The sequence below is a fragment of the Durio zibethinus genome, chromosome 16, assembly GCF_047325235.1.
Source record: "Durio zibethinus cultivar Kanyao isolate XHJ-2024 chromosome 16, ASM4732523v1, whole genome shotgun sequence".
Lineage (NCBI taxonomy): Eukaryota > Viridiplantae > Streptophyta > Magnoliopsida > Malvales > Malvaceae > Durio > Durio zibethinus.
In genome coordinates, this window is record NC_143177.1 from 4,284,733 (window position 1) to 4,290,118 (window position 5,386).

At 28.0% G+C, this 5,386-nt stretch overlaps 1 long non-coding RNA gene across 1 annotated transcript; it reads right to left on the reverse strand.

Moving 5' to 3' along the window:
* Window positions 1-3,388: 3,388 nt before the first annotated feature.
* Window positions 3,389-4,676, reverse strand: LOC149514227 (uncharacterized). Its single transcript, XR_016328588.1, has 2 exons — window positions 4,381-4,676; window positions 3,389-3,533 (listed from the first exon to the last, which is right to left on the reverse strand). It is a non-coding gene; the product is annotated as an uncharacterized LOC149514227 (long non-coding RNA).
* Between the last annotated feature and the right edge of the window lie 710 nt (window positions 4,677-5,386).

Genomic DNA, 5,386 nt, shown 5'->3' on the forward strand with positions numbered 1-5,386 from the left:
AATGTTTTTTAAAATAATGATGAAAAAATAAAAAGAGATAAAGTTAAAGAAATATAAGATGGATTTAAATCGATAAATTTGTATTTTTTAATTTGTATTTGCATCATCCATTTACTTTATGTTATATCACTTGCATTGTATTATTGTCAAAAAAATATATACTAATTAAAAAATACAAAATTACCAATTTAAATCCATCTTATATTTTTGAAACCCTACTTAGATATTAGAAGGTATTTTTTATAAAAGAATATTATGCCAGTTTTTAAAGGTTATTATGAGAATTTCAAGTATAAAAATATTTTTTAAAATTTCACCTAAATATTAAAAAATTTAGAAAAAAAAATTTCAACACTAAAAATTTTCATTTTATTCCTAACTAAATAAAATGTATTAAAAGGATTTTGCAAAAAAAAAAAAAAACTAAATAAAATAAAAGAATTATTTTAAATATTAAATTTAAGATCACTTGATTTGTTACTTTTTGTATACAGTCTGCAAGCGCACAGATCAAATAATAAAGTGAAATATTTCAAATATTATCTCTTCAAGGATTATAAAAAATGATGTTAGATAGTTTATAAGTACCAAAGGCTAAAGGATAAGATCCTATATCTAAACAAATAAATATTCAAGATTTTAAGGTTACAAGATTTAAATAAACAGGATCAAAGTAAAGATTAAAGTTGATAAATGGCAGGAATCTAAACTTCACCAACTATTATTTGGGAAGTAAAAATTAATACCAACAACTAATCCTAAAGAAAAGAATTAAAAGACTGCAAAGTAAATAAAAATGGAGTAATAGCCGAATGCTTGTAAAGAAAATGCAGATTGCATGAAAACAACTTAAAGAACATGAAAGAAAAAAGGTGATGGCTAAATCTTACAAAGCAAATAAAAAAACTTGGATCTTGAAAATTAAAGATTGCTTGTGCTGAAATTAAAGAAAACAAGAAACAAGATTTTGTAAACAAGAAAACAAGAAAAAAAATCTTTAAATGAAAATACTTCTTAATTAAAAAAGATTTAAAGAACAAGAACTTGGTAATTGGCAAACCCATCTCCTAAGCTAATACCTTAACTAAAGGAAATAAAAAAACTAAAAAATTTTAAAAACCAAAAAAAAAAAAAAAAGTGAGGAGAAAGATGGTGAAACAAGTGAATGGACTTGTCTATTTATAGGCGTTGGTTCGACCAAGAGGGATAAACTACAAAGGTGTTTGATTTTAATTCAAATACAATTGGATGAGCTTTATCTTGATCTTCTACATTTTAAAGTCGAATGGGACTCTCCATGTTTAAGTATTCATGGTCAAATGGAGTCTTGGTGGATCAATCTTGGCCTTTGCTTGCATCTTAATCAAATCTTGGATAATTTCCTCCATTAGATTTGGCTAAGGCTTATAGTTTTAAAGGACTTGAAATTTTATCCAATTTTTGAATTTTGAATGGATAAAATCTTACTCTAAGTGAAGTTCTTCAAAGGTAATCAACAACCTTCATAGTAAGTTTCAACTTCATCTTGGTCGAATGTAGTGGAGTTTGTAAAGTTCTTGTGCAATGCATTCTCTTCTTGGCTAAGCAAGGAAGCTTGATTATCTTTAAGTTCCATCTTGGCTAAATGGATTTTGGTTTAAATGGCTTGTGCATGTTTGAATATGGATCAATATGGGTGGTAATAGAGCTTATATGGTTGGGCCGAATGTGAGCCTTGCATGATTACATTATGGCTTGCATGAAAATAAATCTTGAGCTTGAAAATTTTTAAATCATGAAAATAACATGAAAAGCATCACAAATCATCCAAAAATTTAAATTTTAGAACTATTTTAACATTTAAAATCTCTATATATTTTGGTGCTATCACACTCTCATACTTAAATCTTTGTTTGTCCTTAAACAAATCTCAAATCAACAAAACTAAAAAATATTATAAGCATCCTCAAAGTCAAAAATTATACAAAACTCTTAACATGTAATATTGCATAATACAAAATTAAGAATGAATATAGAGTCACAAGAATATCTTCTAAAAGCAAGCTTTCAATATCTTATGCTATTCATTCATACAAATCTACTCCATCTTTAAATTATGCATATAACTTAAGTAAATAGAATACGGAACACTTTATCACATTTCAATTTAAAAATAAAATAGGCTTTATATGTCTATTTTCCTCATCTCTCTCCACTAATGTTAGATTTACATATTCAACTACATATACAACTTAAGATTAAAACGTCTTTTAGGTTTGTAATGTAAGGCTTGGGTCAATGTATGAAAAATAAATTTTTAAGCTCAAAACTCTAAGCTTACTTTTTCTTTACTTCTTGGACTTTGAACAATTATGAGCTCTTTTTGGAAACTTAACTTGTGAGGCATATTTTATTACTTTGTATTTGTGAATTTTTTTTTAATGATAGCCATTTTTTGCTTTATTCGACTTTGTCTTGCTTTTGTCTTTTTCTTTTTTTCCTTGCATTTCTCTTCCTCTCAAATATAAGAATATGTCCATGATACACAAATAAGTATAATAGATTAGGATAACAAAAGAAAAGGTAATAATAATAATAAAAGAAAAGGCATATTAGGCTTATAATGTCGCTAAATAAACAAAGAAAATGACTAGTAAATAAGTTTAAAAAAATGGTACTAAGGATGTATTGTCACAAGGTGGACTTGAAAAAGGCTCAAATGATCCAAAAAACTATCTAGAACATCTCTTAAGTTAAATATAATATATGATTTCACTTCAAAGTTTGAGTAAGTGAATTCTAGAGCACTTATTAAAATCTTAAATTTCATGCAAATCCATAATTCATAAACCTTCACAAAAATCATAGCATTTCATATAAAGAAAATAAAGATATATGTATAAAAATCATATCCAAAGAAAAAACCTACTTAAGAATTATTTTCAAGTTTCACTATATTCATACTTACATTTCATATCATACTTTAGTCATTCAAGAAAATACATATAATTTTCAACTAAATGAATATTGTAGATATCCTATTTTGCTCGAATTTTTTCAGAATGAAAAACGAATTATCGATCATTAATTGGGCCCGATTGAAAAGTTTCGGGATCAATAAGAAAGTTTTATTTTATTATATTTTTGATTTAATATTATTTAATATTATATTATATTATATTATACCATTTTGTTTATTTTATTTTTTTTATTTTTTATTTTTTCAAAAAGACCAAAAGGTTAAAAAAAATCAAAAAAAATAAAAGGGGCGAAGGATTTAGGGATTCAATCTTTGACTTGATAGATTGATGGATTTTTTGGGCTTAATTCATGTAAAATTTCACCAATTAATTCACGAGAATGAAATCCCAAATTATGTGAAAATTTTCAAAATTAAAAAGATTTAATCTCTATAAAACAGAAACCAATTTCAATTGTAAAAAGGGAGGCCATCCACCAGCCAAATTACCAACACATACTAAGCCTCTACATTCAGCACCTAATCATCATCATCGTCAAAATAGAACACCATCAAACTTCTTTTGTTTCCTCTCCTGTTAACATAACATAAACCAAGAAGCAATCACCACAACACATAGCAATCAATAATTTCCAACCAATTTCTAGAACAATAAGTGGTCCTAAGCAAAGCCAAGGAATTCTTGGTCAAGGAAACAAGTTTCAGAATTAGTCAGTAACCTAGAAGTATCAAATAAAAGTTCGGGCAAACTGCAAGCCTTAATTAGATACTAATCAGCTGCAAAAATTGAGAGCAAACACAACTGGCAAACAATTGAAGCACAAGCAAATAAAAAAGTAATCTCTCGAATCCTGTACAGAAGTACACGATTCTACGTCAACCTAGAGAAGAGATTAAAAAAAAAAGCTCACAATAACTAGAGAAAGACAGAGTAATCAACAAAGAAGAGGCAAATTTTGATCAAGTAATCCCTAGCAGTGAATAGAGGCAGTCGAGGAAATCAACAAACAGAGAACAAAATAGCATACAAATTCATTAAAAGTCAAAAGGATCAAAATTATATAGTAATCAAAAATAAAAGAGCAAAACTGGCACCAACCCATTAAACCCAAAACTAAAACCATCCATAGATTATTAACCAAAAACACGACAACACCCAGAAAAACAACCAAATCAACCAAGTTTCATTCTCCATCCTATTTGGCAGCAAGTGGATCATGGAATTGTAGGTATATTTTTTTAGTAGAAAGAGGATGATTTTAGGTGATTTTGGGCGGTGACTGAAGCTATTTCTAGAATATAGCAGAAACAAGTTTGGGATTAGATTAATGGATTATTAAGGAGTTTTAGAAAAGTTTAAGCAAGGAATAAGGGAACAAATCAACCAAGGTTTTGGGCTTTTGGCAAAAATAATGACTTACAGTGGCACACAGCAGACTAGTGAAAGATGCAACGGTAATGACGATTTCACCTGGTTCTAGGTTTCTTAGATGCCAGAATTTATATCGCCAAAAGAAAAAAGAGAGAATGCCTTCTGGAGAGAGAAAGTTAATGGGTAAAAATGAAAAATAAGGCTGAAAATAGGTATTTCATGGTAAGCTAAAAATGGCACAATTTTAGGCACCAAGGAACTGGATTCCTTTGATCCATTTAAGACCCACTTTGCTTCTGAATCGACCCTGCTTAAATGCATTTGACCTGCTTTGGCCCAGTTGTAGTAATCTGCATTAGCTCACCCAACCCAGTGGTCAGCCCAATTGCTCCAACCTGTGTGCCACCTACAATAAACTAGGGCCCATTTATGAACCCAAGTCATCAAGGCCTCATTTTAAGCTTGGATTAAGCGTTAACTTGGACTTTTTTCTAGTTTAATCTTTTTTGGACTTCAACTTTGACTTGGCCCAACAATTAGTACATTTTTTTATTATCTTTTCATTTATTATTTATTTTGATCATGGATGTTTTAAAATATATAAGATGATAATAATAAATTTGTTTTTAAAATAAACTCATAAGTCCTACCAAACTATTGAACGATTTAAATATTAAATTAAATATTATCAAACTATTAGGAGATTTAATAAATTTTCTTAAAATAAATTTCATACATAATTTTACAATAAAATTTTACCAAATTATTGGGAGATCAACATTGAAGTAAAATCTTTTCAAACTATTGAAAGATTTTACTGATTATTTTCTCAATAAAATATATTAATGAACCTGACAATGGAGCCTCTTTAGAATGAAACACTAGTTTTCATGAATACTCTTGAAGTAAGAAAATTATCTTAAATTGCTACCAAATTATTGAAGCAAATTTAGGATTAGTTTCCAATAATTAAATGATTTGGTAAAATTATAAAATTTTTTAAAGCTTGGATAATTTGAAATCAAACCGGTACCATCCTTTGGATAGGCACTGAG